Source organism: Elephas maximus, chromosome 13 (genome assembly GCF_024166365.1).
Source record: "Elephas maximus indicus isolate mEleMax1 chromosome 13, mEleMax1 primary haplotype, whole genome shotgun sequence".
NCBI classification, from domain to species: domain Eukaryota; kingdom Metazoa; phylum Chordata; class Mammalia; order Proboscidea; family Elephantidae; genus Elephas; species Elephas maximus.
In genome coordinates this window covers 16,406,023-16,423,533 of record NC_064831.1, presented here as the reverse complement: position 1 = coordinate 16,423,533, position 17,511 = coordinate 16,406,023, and the positions used below count along the sequence as shown (strand labels likewise).

General features: G+C 35.4%; 1 protein-coding gene across 3 annotated transcripts in view; it reads right to left on the bottom strand.

Moving 5' to 3' along the window:
• FSTL5 (follistatin like 5) overlaps window positions 1-17,511 on the bottom strand; it is an 873,776-nt gene that overhangs the window by 616,830 nt on the left and 239,435 nt on the right. The window lies entirely within an intron of this gene.

Genomic DNA, 17,511 nt, shown 5'->3' with positions numbered 1-17,511 from the left:
TGAATATAGGTTATGTATAAACATAAGGTGCAAATGAGGGGAAGAAGAAACAGAAAATAATTGTGTCCTGAAAACTCCTTAGTAGGTTCTGAATGATGACTCATTCTTGTTTCGACCTTTGCCACTTGACAATCACTGATGCATTTCATGACAAAAAGAACAACCCATGGCAATTTGGCTTTTCTGGTTACCTATTCATTCTAACAGTGTCCACGGGCATAAGAAAAGCATAGGTGGGTCCAGGGGTCTTGCGCTGAGAGAGAGCTAAGCAATGTCATTCCCTTTTGATTTTCTAATAGGTTTGACATTCCTCCTTTGAGAACTTACTTGACTGGAAATGGAAATATGGTGGCAAAATGAACACTAACGTGAGTGTGTTTCCTTTGGAAATAAGTCTAAAAAAGGGTTAACCTTTATTTTCAGGTAGCATTAGCTGCATACACTTTTCTGATCTAAAAAGAGGCTTTCAGCACATAGAGAGGGTATTTCCTTCTGCAAAATACACAAATACTGTCGATGACACCTATATGGTATTATCGGAGCCCTGGCGACCCAGTGGTTAAGAGTCTGGCTGTTAACAGAAAGGTCACCAGTTTGAATCCTCCAGTCGCCCCTTGGAAGCCCTATGGGGCAGCCCTACTCTCTCCTGTAGGGCCACCACGAGTTAGAATCAATTCAACAGCAATGGATTTTTTCGGTTTTATATAGGATAAAAGAGAAAATTAAAGGAAAGATTCAAGAAATCATAAACTTAAATTATAGTAACGTTCTTACATAGTGTTTGTTTTCATCATGTCAGTTTTAAGCCATCTTTGTATATAATAGTATCATAATGATTAAAAATATGGATTCTGATAGTTTAAATCACAGCATCACCAACTGCAAGCTGAGGAACTTGGGCAAATACCTAACACATCTGTTCTTCAGTTTTGTCAAAAGTAAAATAGGGACAAAAGTAATGTTAGTCATTATTACTACTTTCTCTTTGGAAACTGATTTTTACAAGGACAGAAATACATAAAAGAAAAAACATTTAAAGAACATATTTTCTTAGTTTTCTTAAAGTGAAATCCACGCAGTAATTTTATTTTGATATTATGCTTTATTTTCAAGTGAAATTTAAATTATCAAGGTAATTAGCAAAAAAATCAACAATACCAATGTTTTGCTAAAAAAACTAATTTATATTTTTGATAGCAAGCTAAATTGGAACGATATTCTCGAAAACATTTTTAAAATATTTGTATTTTTGATACCTTATTCTAATTATTGAGAGTTTCTATAAAAGTTAAAACAAAAAAGAAGAAAAAGAATATACAATTTTTGAATAAGAATTCCCAGTGTAAGTGTTATTTAAAGCAATCAATAATAACTCATGGAAATGCTTTAGTAAATTTTGGGAAAATGTATTTAATGCAGTAGTTCTCCAATTTTAACATGCATTATGTTGACCTAAAGGATTTATTAAAACACAGACCTGGCCCCATCTTTGGAGTTTCTGGACAGTAGGTCTGTGATACACCAAAAATTGATATTTCCAATAAGTTAACAGAAGATGCTACTGCTTCAGGGACCACACTGTGAAGATCACTGACTTAATGAGATACTAGTTTATAATTATAATTAAAAATAATTACAATGCTATGAAATAGACTAGATTAATAGTTATGAAATTCTGTTAAATGGAAAAGATGAAAAGTTTATGTTATGATTAAAACCATGTAAAATTATGAAAGCATTTGGAAGAGACTAGAAAAAAGATATAAAAAAGGGATACAGTTAATTACCTAGGGTTATATGATACTGTGCAAATTGTTGTTACTGCTTTTTTAATGTCTAATACATTAAAAAAGAAAGACCAAAAATCATATCAATTATGACTATAAAATAATAAGACTGATTTCAATGTGGAAAATCTATTGTTGCCCCCCCTTCTTTATACCAAGATTTATACAAACTCTAGATAAAATATTTCATCACCCATGGGTCAGGTCAGTTCTACTCTGTCCCTTAGGGCCTCTATGAGTCGGAATTGACTCAAAGGCAAAGGGTTTTTGTTTATGTTTTTTTAAATGGGGCTCCTATTACACTACAGTACTTTGATTTACATAGTCATTCGTATACTTTTGCATCTTGTATTTTTTTATTATCAAAAAATGAAACAAAGTTTTATCAAGAGAATCCGCTCACTCTACATTTTAGTAAATGGTTGAGGCAGTAATTAACGCAGCGCCATTTCCCCTTTTGGGAGGGGGTCTTTGTAAGACGTGGTTGTATCTGGTATATCTAAGCCACTAAGTGTCTTTCCCAGATTTTCTCCTTGTAAGCCCTTGCTGTAAAGCCTATGCTCCAAATCAGGTATTGGCATTAGAATATTGGCCATTTTCTAGAAGTTAATGAACTTTTTACAGTAGCTAGAAGCTGAGTATTGCATGTAGCTGCTACAATTAAAGAAAGTATAATTAACTCATATGCAATCTCAAAGAAAGCCCGTATTATGTAAATGAATAGCTAGAACATATCCTTTCTGACAGTAATTATCCATGACTAATGCTGAATTTAACTTTCAGCTGAGATTAAATCAATTTAATCTGATCAACACGTCAAAGATTTCTTTTAAGTACATTCAGTCAGATAACACACTAAGTGAATTTTAATCAAGATCTTACATCCTGCTATGGTATAACTTGCTAAAATATTTGTTTACAAAATGACCTATATATTTAAAATATATATATATATATATTTTATCATTTCTGCGACTTCATGCCATTGTTGTTAAGTTTGTCAAGTTGGTTCCAACGTACCATGATGATATCTATAATAGAATGAAACATTGCCCAGTCCTACACCATCCTCACGATCTTTGGTGCGTGGGAACCCATTGTTGCAGTGACTGTCAATCGACCTCTTGAGGGTTTTTTTCTTTTTTCTGACCCTCTGCTTTATCAAACATGACATCTTTCTCCAACATCCCTCCTGATGACATGTCCAAAGTAGGGAATCTTTGCTTTTAAGATGTATTCTGGTTGTACATTCTCCAAGACAGATTTGTTTGTTCTTCTGGCAGTCCATGGTATAGTCAATATTCTTTGCCAACAGCACTATTCAAAATGCATCAGTTCTTCCTAGGTATTCCTATTTCATCATTCAGCTTGCAAATGCATATGAGGTGACTGAAAATACCATAGCTTGGGTTAGGTGCACCTTAGACATTAAATTGATTTATTTTTTCTTTTTAACACTTGAAAAAAAAAATATTTCCAGCAGATTTTCTCAGTGCAAAATGTCATTTTGTTTCTTGATTGCTGTCTTCATGGTCATTGATTGTTGATCCAAGAAAAATAAAATTCTTGGCAACTTCAATTTCTTTGCCGTTTATCATGACGTTGTTGAATGCTTTATATAGCCAATACAACACAGGTAAACATCTTTCCTGTATTCTTTGCTTTCAGCCAAGATCCACCTGACATTAGCAATGATATTCCTTGTTCTACATCCTCTTCTGAATCTGGCTTGAACTTCTGGCTGTTGATGTATGGCTAAAGCTGTTTTTGAATTATCTTAAGCCAAATTTTTGCAAGCATGTGATATTAATGATATTGCTTGATAATTTATGAATTCTGTTTGATTCCCTTACTTAGGAATGGGCACAAGCGTGGATCTCTTCCAGTCAGTTGGCCACGTAGTTGTCTTCCAAATTTCTTGATATAGAGCACTAAGTGCTTCCAGCATTGCATCTGTTTGTTGAAGCATCTCAATTGGTATTCAATCAATTCCTGGAGCTTTGTTTTTTGCCAACGCCTTCAACAAGGCCTGTACTTCTTCCTTCAGTACCAGTGGTTCTGCTACCTCCTGAGATTGTTGAACACTGAACAATTCTTCTTAGTACAGTGGCTCTGTGTATTCTTCCCATCTTTTTTGGATGCTTTCTGGATCATTTAATTATTAGTCCACAGAATCCATCAATATTGTAACTTATAGCTTGAATTTTCTCTTCAATTCTTTCAGCTTGAAAAATGCTGATCATGTTTGACCCTTTTGGTTTTCTGACACCAGATCTTTGCACATTTTATTATAATACTTTACTTTGTCATCTGAAGCTGCTCTTTGAAATCTTCTGTTCAGGTCTTTTACTTCATTAGTTCTTCCATTATTCAAATTTATGCAGCAACCACAAATGCCAAAGATGAAGAAATTGAAGGTTTTTATAAACTACAGCAATCTGAAAATGATCAAATGTGCAATCAAGATGTATTAATAATTACTGGTAGTTTCTGACTTATAACAGTGTTTTGTTCCAACGACTCCATCATAAGTCAGTTCTGACATAAGTTGAATACTTCATTTTTTTTTTTTTGGTTTTAATTATTATTGCATTTTATAATCAATATCTTTATAAATCCAATCTTTATTTGTCTTTGGGAACTGGGAACATTACATCTGAGAATGACAATATCAGCATATTATGCACTGCAACATTGTATGTAGGACGTATTACGAATGATAAGATGTACACAAAAACAAAACACACAGTTGTAAGTGTGGCTCCTTGTAACTCAGATATATCATAAGTTGAGGACTACCTGTACTAGTGATTGAGATTGGTAAATGGGAAACAAACAAACAAAAAAGGATCAGCAGTTGGAAAATATGGCCTTGATGATAGGACCAATACTAGAGATTACAAGACAGAATTCTACAAGACCCATGACTTAGTCATCAGACTTCTTTTCTTTTTTTTTTTAATAACACAAAAGATGACTATACACATGTGGAAAAGTACATAGATCTCACCAAATGCTTTACACAAGAATCAAATATACTATAGCTGGCGAAAGCAATAATGGAGAAACTCGATACTATTAGTCAAGAAAAATCCAGGGGTTAACTGCAGAACAGACCTCGAATTGCTCATGGCAAGTTCAAATTGAGTTGAAGAAAATCAAGGCAAATCCAAGAGAGCCAAGGAACAACCTGGAATACATCCTGCCTAAATTTAGAGACCATATGAAAAATAGATTTAATACACTGAGCTCTAATGACAACACCAGAAGGGTTGTAGAGTGACTTCAATGACATTATACTTGAAGAAAATAAAGACAATGAAAAAAACAAGAAAGAAAAAAAGACCAAAATAGACGTCAGAAGAGATTATGAAACTTGCCCTTGAGTGCAGAATGACTTCACAGCATTACAAAAATTCCTCAAACAGATTTAAAAAATAGATAAGACATTAAAAGATTAAAGACGTGGTCTTTTATGATTCCCAATCATGATGCAATTTTCTTCAGAATTATTTATATAAGATACTCTTTATCAGGCAGATATTTAACTTAGAGTGGATCTAAAATGAAATAACCTTTAATAAAATTAGTTGTTACGGGATATAGAAAAAGAACAGTCATTAATAATTTCCTTACACTGTGGGATTCAAAGTGAATAAGGTAGAATATAAGGCAGAAAATCAACTCAATAGCAATTTTTTTTTTTCCTTTGAATATGCCTGAGCAGAGATGTGAAGATTTAGGAGCATAAAGGAAAGTGAGATGGATAGTAACAGACCTCATAGACAACTTACGATATCATAGTTTGAGGAAAAGACTGAAGAATGGATGGAGTTCAGAAGGTTGATATGGGCATACACAAGGTATTGGATAGAAACTAATGCTAGGCTTAAAACAATAATAGTAGAGGAAGATGAGCTAACTGCATCTAATCGTTGTAGAGGAACATAAACATAGCAATTGCTTTGGAGTGGCAATTTATTTGAATTGTTAATTGCCTTACAACATGTACAATATAAAAGTATAAAATGCAAATGTTAAGCAAATTTGGTAAAAAGAGAAACACATTTTTGGCCATAGAACAGGATTTAAGTCTTTGCTTTTTCATTAAAGATTTGTCTGACATTAGCCAGGCTGCAGTATCTTTAGGCCTGATTTTGTAATGGTAAAAAAACAGGGAATTAATAAATCATCTCTAGATTTGCTCTCATCCAAAACAATTATTTTTATAATAATGCTTGGCCTCAGCTATGTAAAATTAAAAATAACATTGACTTAGGTTTTTATAAATAGCTGTTTTTTTCTAAGACTTTTGTCATCATTTAGTTTTTAATGTCATGCTAATAGATACTGATGAAGATCAAAGACCACAGCCTTCAGTATGGATTACACCTTAACATAAAGAAAACGAAAATTCTCACAACTGGACCATGGTAAATGAAGAAAAGATTGAGGTTGTCAAGGATTTTGTTTTACTTGGATCCACAATCAACACCTATGGAAGCAGCAGTCAAGAAATCAAATGACACTTTGCATTGGGCAAATCTGCTGCAAAAGACCTCTTTAAAGTGTTGAAAAGCAAAGATGCCACCTTGAAGACTAAGGTGTGTCTGACCCAAGCCATGGTGACTCCAATTGCCTCATATGCACCTGAAAGCTGGATGGTGAATAAGAAAGACCAAAGAAGAATTGATGTCTTTGAATTGTGATGCTGGCGAAGAATACTGAATGTACCATGGACTGACAAAAAAAAGAACAAATCTGCCTAGAAAGACGCACAACCAGAAAGCTCCTTAGAAACAAGGATGGCAAGACTACATCTCACATATTTTGGACGTGTTATCAGCCCCCGGAGAAAGACATCATGCTTGGCAAAGTAGAGGGCCTGCAAAAAAGAGGAAAACCCTCAACAAGATGGATTGACACAGTGGCTGCAACAATGGGCTCAAGCATAACAAAGATTCTGAGGATGGCACAAAACCGAGCAGTGTTTCGTTCTGTTGTACATGGAGTCGTTATGAGACAGAACTGACTTGACAGCACCTAATGACAGCAGTGGTTACAAATATGGGCTTTAAAAATACAGACTCATTTATTTTCACTCTTACTGTCACTACAATTATGATTTTAGGCAATTTAGTTATGATTGTTGAGCCTCAATTTCATCATCTAAGTAGAACATAGTGGGACTCAAAAAATATTATTTGAATAAATAAAGTGCTGATAATAAGGACAATCATCACAATAATGCCATATGATTGTTGAGCAAAATGATGCACAGAAAGTACACAATATGGAGAATATGGTTAACAAAAGTGGCAATTATTAAGAATCATCAATTACTACAGATTTAGCACATAGAATATATTGATGTAAAATCACTGAAATTAATAAAGAACTGCCTTTGATAATTCCACTTTCCTTTTTTTTTTTTTACAGATATTAGAAATATATTAAGAGGAGTGTTAAAATATGTGTTACCAAATAATATTCTTAAAATTTTCAAGTATATTCACTATGTAATTATATCCCTTAACTGCAAAACAAAACTAAACAAACAATAAAAACAAATTTCCCACATTAATATAATTAAGCATTTTGGTTTAAAAGTCAGTAAAATATTTTGGTGACACCTTGCTACCCATATCTGGAAAATATATGAATCTCTCAGCATACAATTCCCTTTTGCAAACTGTAGAGTCTAACAAAGCACATTCAGTCTTCACAAACTTTAGGACAAGCGCTAGTTCAAAAAAATATTCCAACGTCTGCAGAAGACTGAGCACAGCATGATCTTTTCAGAAGCTTTAATGATTGGATATCTGCTACTTGGTGAAGCTGGTCACAGTAAAGTTGCCCGACTGAAGGTGTGCCCAGTGTGTGTTATTGAAAGACAGTTTGAACGGTCATACTTCTGCATTTCAGTGAATATGGAAACTTTTTTCCTACCTTATTTTAGACAATCCTTTGGAATTCTGTAAGCAACTTCATATAATTCTGCAATGGGATTTTTTTTTTTAACAAGCTAAAACGATAAGGCCAGCAATTCAGTTAAATTACATCCATCCAAACTATAGTTTCTGTTAAACACAAAAAAATTTTGGCCACTGTCGCCAAATGAAAGTATAGGTGATTTTTTTTTTATGTCGTATCAAGATGTTAGATGGCTTGAGATGAGTAACCAACATAAAAACAGAATTATTTTATTATTTGATGTTCTCAACTGAAGTACGATGAAGGAGCCAAAGACATGTATTTAAACTCTTTCTAATCCCAACCTAGATAACAAAGTTTGAAAGGTTTTCGCTAATCATTCTGTTTATCCTTTCCAAGTCTCATGCAAGAGTCCTGGTTTCTCTTACTGACTTAGTATTTCTACCCCACCAAAACCTAGATTAGTATATATGGTTATGCACTTTCCCAGTAAAAATAATTTCATCATCTATTTTATTTACTTAGATGATGAAAATGGATTAGAAACAAAAGAAGTCTCACTCCATAATAGTTTTCCTTAGTAGCTTGAAATCTCTTGGCATGATAGGTAGATGGATGGATTAGATAGATGGATGGATGGGTGGATGGATTAGATAAATGGATGGATGGGTAGATGGATAGATGGATGGATGGATGGACGGATGGACGGACGGATGGACGGACAGATAGATGATGGGCAGATGGATGGACAGATACACAGGAGAGAGAAAGAGAAACCATAGGTGACCTTGTATTATTTAAGGCTTTCTTCTTTCATATGACTAAAACACTAAGACTTGTAATTAATAAAAGTAAAATATTTGTCCGTGAGCATTTTAATCCAGTAAGGATTTTGAATGAGATTAAGAAAAAAAAAATGTATTTTATTGGGTTTGGTAGTTATATGCCACTCTCCCTATTAACCATAAGATTTCATTAGGGGAAATCCATATAAACTATATGTATCCATATGTCCCTATTCTAAATGAGAAATTAAATCAACGAGCAGCAATAAAGGGACGATATTTTATTTTACAAAATCTATGCAATGAGAGAAAAGGCATATGGTAAGTCATCTGTGAGACTTAAAATATTTCAGGCATTGAAATAAACCCAACACTTTAAAAACATCTTATTACTTATTAAAATTTAAACTAGTAGATAGCATTGACTCAAATAATGTCAACGTGTTTGTGAACTGATTAAAAAAATTCCATAGCCAATTAAAAATGTTTAAATGTGAAGGTGAAGCATTTAATAGAAGGATAGGTTTGGCTAGCTTTGTTTCAGATTTATTACGATGCTGTTAGAATCAGACCAGCCATATGGTAATAGAAATTCAGGGTGAAATGAAGACAGCACTTTTTGTTAAAACTAAAGGAATAAATCACATAGAAGATGTCTATTGCTTCTTCTTCTGCTTTAAAAATTTTGATTTAAAAACATACCTGGGTACAATAAGTTATTTTTAAATTATACTTAATTGGTTTATTTTCTAAAATATTTTTCATCAAAAAGTGTTTTTAATTCTTTTGTATTTACTTTTTATGAAATTTCATATAGAATGTGGGTAACTCACTGGTACTCGAAAAACTGCCAAATGTACTTTGTTAATAGAAAAATACATTCAATGCAAATCCTAATTACCATTTTAGACAATGTAGGTAGGGGTATCTGTGCATGTGTGTGTGCGCGCATATGCATATATCTCTGCTCCTCACTTATTGACATGGTTAGGTTCCAAACACCAGGCCTTTATGCAAAAATCAGTGTTATGAGAAAATGGAGGATGACCACAACAGGTCACAAAATAGAGGATGACTACATCATTAAATAACTTCCCACTTACATCATTGCATAACTGCCAAACCACTGAGAATAATGGCCCAGCCAAGTTGACACATAACCTTAACCATCACAACCAATGTTACTCCCACCTTGCAACCTGGAGTTCATTACTGTCAGGCTGTTAATGTGAAAAAAAAGATAGTAGATTTTTTACTATTGTAAATGAGAAATGTCAGATAATGAGACGGTGGATAAGCGAGGAGTAGGTGTGATAATAGCCATTTTAGGGGTTACATTCTGTAAAAGTGATTCATTTGGCAATTACTCTATTTTCCACACATGAAATAGGTTCTGAAAAATCTCAAACCAATGATATTGAATATCTTATAGGAAAGGTGCTATACAATGTTAATGGTTCATGACAAGTTTGTAAGACAGACAGACATAAAACCAGTTCATATCTCCTTTGAGGAGTTATGCCAATGTTCCAAAAACCCATTGTCATGGAGTCAATTCTTTCTCATAGCGACCCTATAGGACAGAGCAGAACTACCGCATAGGGTTTCCAAGGAGCAACTGATGGATTTTAACTGCGGACATTTTGATTAGCAGCTGAGCTCTTTAACCACTGCCCCATCAGGGCTGTGCCAATGTTAGTTTTTTCTTTTCTTTTCAAATAACATAGCAGGTAAATGAATACCTGTCCTCAAGTTCATAACATGCAGGTCATTACTGATATGATACTGGGTCCTATCCATATGACCACATGAGGTCTTATACCTCTTTGTTGCAGAAATCCTGTATTTGGAAATTTTTCTGCTGCTTGGAGCATTAAAAAAGTTTATTTTTTTAAGAAACAAAATACTGTCTCTACTATCAATTTGTCTCCTTCAAGGTCCACCCCCACCAGCTCTGGTTTAAATCTATGACATGTCTAATTTCTCCCAAAACTTTGTTTATCCCCTGAATCCTCTCAATTCCCTGGCTTAGTTGTTTGGAAAAAACTTTCATGCTTTTATATCCCTTTCCTAAAGTAGCAGGCACAGAGCAAATCCACTATTTGAATGGGACAAAGGAAAAGGGCGGAATAATACAATACTATCTCAAAAGTATTTCTCACCACCATAATGGAAGGCATTCTAGGGCAAACACGGCCTTAGCTGTATATGAATTAGCCAGGTGGAAGAGAGATGCATGAAAGGATATTTTAAGCAAGGCACAGTTACATGAGCAGGGAAATAAAAAAAATTCAATGTTTCTAGAATGAAGAGATTGTGGTTGAGATGGTTAACAGATGTGATTTAGAAAAGTGAGGAGAGTCTCTCCCACCACATTAAGGATGTGTGTATGTGGCAGTGAAAGCGAGTGTATAATAGTGATAAAAAGGAGTAAATATGGAGGATAGAAAATAATCAACATGAATTGGGTAGCCACTACCCTGGCCTAGGTAAAAATAGCTACAGCCAGAACAAGGGAAGACATACAGAAGCAATTAATGGAGCAATATAATATTAGTTGAAAAAGGAAGGTAAAGGAAATAGCTGTGAGCAGAGAGAAAAGAGTTGAAAATGGTTATAAAGCTAATTTAGGAAATAACATTGTGAGAAGCTGAGGGGGTTCTTGACAGGTTGCTGTTGTTAGGTGCCGTCGAGTCAGTTCTGACTCATAGCCATCCTCTGTACACGAGGGCAGCCCTGCCCGGCCCTGCGCCATCCTCACAATCATTGTTATGCTTGAGCCTATTGTTGCAGCCACTGTGTCAATCCATCTCGTTGAGGGTCTTCCCTTTTTCACTAACCAAAAGGTTGGAGGTTTGAGTTCACCCGAAGGTGCCTCAGAAGAAAGGTCTGGCAATTTACTTTTGAAAAATCAGATGTTGAAAACCCTAGGGAGCACAATTCTACTCTGACACACAGATTTGGAATTCACTGTAAGGGAACTGATTTTTATCCTCTGTGCAGGTTGTTCTGGGCTGTTGGGTCCCCTCTATTTAAGGTCTCAGCTCATATCAGGTGGCCTTCTCCATACAGCCCACTCTGTCTCTGGCATCCAGTAACCACTTCGGAGTTGTTAAAATAGCTATTTTGAGACCATGGGTGATAGATAATTGGCTTTGGATTAAGACAACTCACTGAGAGTAAAGTCCATACATGTTTAATTGTAACAATCTGTACAACTGTGTTATTCCACCAACGCTTAGTCATCTACAAGAGAAGAGCGGAGAAGGAAGATTATAGGACTATCAGTGTGGCGATTCTGTTTGTCAGATGTGGTGGAAGTACGTGAATGCAAAATTCAGTACTTCAGACAGGACAATAAGGAACAAGGTATAAGGTGGATACAAAAGCTAAAGTGTCCTGAATTTCTCCTGGTAAACAGTTTTATTGCTTTATATCACCTGTAGTCAAGAAATGGTAAAGTGTTACATATTATTTTTAGCTGCAATGACAGTCTACTCTGGTGGTTCCCTAGTACACAAAAATAACTTTCCTTCCATTCAACCTAGTAATAGAAAACTTTTTTTTTTTTAATCTAAAATTGCCAAGCTCTTTAGTCATTTTTTTTTTAGGTTTTATTATTTCCTATTAATTCATAAGTTCTACCTTTCTCATATTCTGAAAATTAAGCTTGATATGGCAGAAATACAGTTTATGTATCTTAAAATACACACACATATGGAAACCCTGGTGGTGTAGTGGTTAAGAGCTACTGCTGCTGACCAAAATGTCGCCAGTTTGAATCCACTAAGCGCTCCTTGGAAACTGTATGGGGCAGTTCTCCTCTGTCCTGTAAGGTCACTATGAGTAGAATTGACTTGAGGGCAGCAGGTTTGGTTTTTTTTTTTTTTATATGTACATACATTTTTTTTTTTTTTTTTTTTGCTTTATCCAGTGGCTCACTGTGCTTTCTAGATCTTTGAGTTGTATTGATTTATTGCCTTTCTATAGCACTGTAACTATTTTGTTTTTGCCCTGTATCACTATAGCTATTATTTTTCCCTTTTCTGATGAATCAATTTGTTCTCTTAAGTTATTCCATGTTTATAATTTTTTCATATTGAAACTTTTACTATTCAATAAAACAAAACAAGTATTTTTTCAACTCATTGCTTAACTAAAACTGAAGCTTATTTTCAATGATTTTTAAAGATTATTTCATGAATTTTATTGGTTAATTGAATTGTTTTCTTAGTGTTCTGGTTATTTTGATATTGGTGTTCTTTCTCTATCCAGCTTTTGGTCACATTCAATGTATCCCTCTGCTACTAGTTAGAAAATAAAACAACCCTATACAATACATCAACGTATACTTTCTCTTTTTATAAAAGTTTTAATTTGTATTTAATAATCTTCTCCATACACACCTTCAGATTATGTATAATTTGTTTAGATAAATTTGTTTTTTTTTTTCTGTTTTATATTGTTGGCAGACAGATATGACAGGTTAAGTATAAATTTAAAACTAGGTATCATGTGTCCTGGCACCTTGTTCTCTATACTCTGCCAACATATCTGGCATTACTCTTCACCAGGGGATTTTCTGATTGTGTCTTTCACGCTCAGGATCACAGGATCATACTAGGCTGCTCTTTCCTGGTATGTACACCTTGATAACTACTCTTGTTTCTTTCCTCTACCTGGCTTCTTCTTCTTGGAACATGTAGATATTATGCAATAGGCCTATCTAATAAAAAAAAAAACAAAAACACTCCTAAGCACTGAAATATACCATGAATATACCAGGAACTACCAAAAGAATGAACGAATCTGTCTTGGAAGAAGTACAACCAGAATGCTCCTTAGAAGCAAGGATGGGGAGACTACATCTCACATACTTTGGATATGTTATCCAGAGGGATCAGTCCCTGGAGAAGGACATCATGCTAGGTAAAATAGAGGGTCAGTGAAAAAGAGGAAGACATTCAACGAGATGGATTGACACAGTGGCTGCAACACTGGGCTCCAGCATAGCAACAATTGTGATGATGGCACAGGACCGGACAGTGTTTAGTTCTCTTGTACATAGGGCTACAATGAGTCAGATCCAACTCGACGGCACCTAACAACAACAAGAAAGCACTGAAAAGGATACTAAAACACATGTCACGTGCTTAGGCCAAGAAGGGCCTTAAGTTTTAGTAGAGATATACATAAAATACAAATATCTTATGAGGTAAAAAAAAGTCATGTGAGATGGTATGTGAAATTTTGAAGGAAGGACACCTTTATTTTGAGGAAATGTGAAAAAGCAAACAAACTTCTTAATAGAAGTCAGATTTGATCAGAAATTAAAAAAAAAAATAGGATTCTGACAGACGGAAAGCAGTTGCATATGAAGAGAGAAGGTGGACAGGAAAACAGTATTCTTTGTCCCCTGTGATGATAACAAAGGGACAAGCTGGGCAAACCCCAGACTTATCACTAACTGCATAGAAAAGATCAGTGTGAATCCAATTCCCAGCTGAAAGTGGATCTCAGCTTCATCCTTCCGCAGTTCCTCTCCTCATTGCCAGTCACTTCCCTGGTAATTCCCCTCTCTGACCCTAAGCACCCAGAGGTACCTCAGACTCAACCCCAGGCTATCCTGATCCTAGTCAAAACTTGGCTGGCCATGTGAAGCCAGGTTATTGGGGAACAGCTATAGGCTCAGGGGTCTGCACTCCTCCGTGTATCTCAGACTAGCTGGCATGTCTGTCTCTAGTCCCCTGAGACTAGATCACAAGCTAGAAGGATTCTATCCTTCTTCATTGACTTTTCATGTAGCCTTTCTCTGTCACCCAACCACCAAGAGCTGGGTCTACACAAATTGGCTCTCTACTGTCAGCTCCTGCTGGCTCATTGCTCCTTTGGGTTCATTAACTCTCTAGAACAGCTCACAGAGTTCATGGAGACTGTTACCTACACATATAGTTACCCGTTTATTATGAACAGAGAGGTTTTAAGCCTAGGGAAATATCAGATAACGTCTGGGAGACTCCCAGTATGGGGCCTTCACTGCCCCCAGGGACATGCCTCTCCCTGTCCTTTGCATAGATGTTCTCATCATCCAGGAGTCCCCAGAGAGAGCACTCCAGGGTCCCAAGTGTCCTCATCATTGGAACCTCAATGAATATGCATGATTGAGATTTAATGCATAGTTACTATCAATCTGATCAATGAATATGCATGACTGCATTAGGTCCCCTTCCCTTCCTGAAGTTAGTTTGCGAGGTGTGAGGACTATGTAGACCCTGCTTGCCTGTCTGTATTGGAAAACAAAGGCAAGTTGATTGCTCGGGCTGTTTTCAGAAGCCAGAGTCAAAGGATCAAACCAAGTTCTTTGTCCCACAGCCCCTAAAATCCAACCCTTCTATCATTTACGTATTACCTTTATAAGTAGTTCCAAGCTATAATTCCTTAAGGCGATGAGCCAATCCTTACAAATTTCCTAATAAAGGAAAGCTAGCTGACCTACTATATCTCTGCCTAATTTATTTTTAAAAACTATGTATCATTTATTCTTAAAAAGTACATTAAAAGCACCACCAATATATCTTTTTCTTTGAGACTTTTGAATTAGAGAGGAATAATAACACATAACTCCAAACCAAGTCTCCCTCCAGTAATAGTTAATAGTCTCGGGTACTGACTAAAACATTTTCTTAAGCATTTTACCTTTATAGCAATCCTATAAATAAGTGCTATTGGTTTATACTATTTTACAAATCAAGAAATTAGCTCTGAACAGTTACATATGTTTCCCCAGGTCACACAATTGGTAAGTGATGGTGCCATGATTCAAAATGATGTCTGTGAGCTATTAACGATTATATATTCAGCTTAGTTTTGTTCCTGTTAATTTTCATGGTTCTGGTGGAATATATAGGGACAATATATGGTAGGCAATTGGAAATGTAACATCTGGACTTAGTAGAAAAAGTTTAGCAATCTGAAATTGAAAACCAACTATATATAAGACAGGTGAAAATGTGAGTGAATATGTTTAAGAACTAAAAAAAAAATAGCTGTACATAGAAGGAAGAGTGGGGAATACAGCAACTTCAGACTTTGCAAAAGTTTATCAAGGGGAAACATAGTATCTTTTTCCATAGTCATTAAAAAAAAAAAACAAAAAAAAAACTGGTAACTTCATTGCCTCACTAGTGTTGAGGAGGGTTGGACCTGCAGTCCTACTTCCTGGGTCTGAAACCTGAAACCTGGCTCCATCATTCCCTGGCTGTACCTACTTGGAAAATTTCCTTGGTTTCTTTTTGCTTTAGTTTTCTCATCTGTAACAAGGAGATGATAATGGAACAGATGTCATAGTTATTATACATTAATATATGTAAGGCCTTTAAAACATCGTCAGATAATAAGCACCTCATTAATATTGCTATTATTATGGAAGAAGCCAAAACCTACAGTCCCTTATACCATGCCAGAAGGTATGGCTACCACCTGGTTTCTAACTTTTAGGAATAGTAATAAGCTTGTTTCTGTAGACTTACAGATAATCAACCGTTCCTGCCCTTTACCTCCTGCGTTCCAGACAGGCAGATGCCTGGTTATCTGCCTTCCCTCGACAGGCGTGGAAACACCTCTCCACACTCCCTCAGCCCAAAAAAAAAAAAAAAAAAAAGAACTACAACATTTGTATTCTTAAACAAACTAACATTACAGAGAAGACAGGATTTCGAAGGGCATTTTAATGAACGTCTGAGAAACCGGCTAAAACTGCCCTGGCTTCTCGGACTCTTCGTTTACCTCTCACTATATTTGTGGTTTTGATATTAACCCTGATGCTGCCACATTTCTTTGGAACATGTGGGTTAGGCTCTGTGCTCCCCGTTCTGCAAATCACTGATCAAAAAATAAATCTCTGGTATTGTTTTTAACTTTGTTTCTACTCTCAGCAATTATTTTATATTGTTAACATCAATATCAATGCTATTGTTAATATTATTGTTTTTATTTTACTTCATTCTAATAAACAACCAGAAATGTAGGTAATTTTCAAAGCTGTTAAAAATCCAAAGTTAATATGATATGTAATACTCATCAAAAAAATAGTTAACATGATGGATAGTTTCCCAGATTATATCACAAATTCTACTTAAGCCTTGATCTGTCAAAGGTATGCTGTCATACTGATATTACAAAAAGTAATCATTATGTACTAAATGTTTTAAAGTAAGATGTGATCAGCAATTTAACATTTCATGATCATGTTTATTCTACTGAAGAATTTTCCTATCCACAGTGTCAACTTGATGACTAATAGAAGTTAGAACTCTTCCAGTTCCAACTTGTTGTTAGCTGCCATCAAGTCAATTTCAACTCATGGCTACCCTGTGTAGTAATAATGATTCTATTTGACACAAGAGAACCAGTTTGACAAGGTGTTTGTAAGGGGCTAGTAAAGGGAAGGATAAGAACTCCAAGGCAGAGGAGAGAGGAAATTTTGGAGACCAGTTATTCTCCAAGGAAGCTTTGTTCCCAACTTATTCTCTGTTCTTGGGCACACGACATCAATAGTGCATAGTTCCACACTTTTCTTCAACAATGGATGTCCAACAAAGTCAAGACTTCATTTTTTTTTTTTCATCAAAAGGCAATCCTACACTGACTCAAATCCATCTGCCTACCAATAACTGTCTTCATTTATCTAAGAAACTGGTCACTAAATGCATCTCTGTTGTGAAAATTTTGACTGACATCTAGAGCTATAACAAAAAGAGCTATATGACCCCCTTAAACCATCTCTTAAAATATCGGGAAAACTGAGTCAAATTTGAAATCTTAGTTAGACTCTTCATGGAATCCTACAAAAGACAAGGACATCCTCCAAGCTGCTGGGCCTCATGTTCTGCCTCCCACTTTGTGCACTTCTCAGTGGCTTCTTCCTCTTAATACATTTGCCCAATATCACTTTCTCCTAATTAAACTTTCATTTGATAAGGCCTAGTTAAGAGATTTCCTTCCTA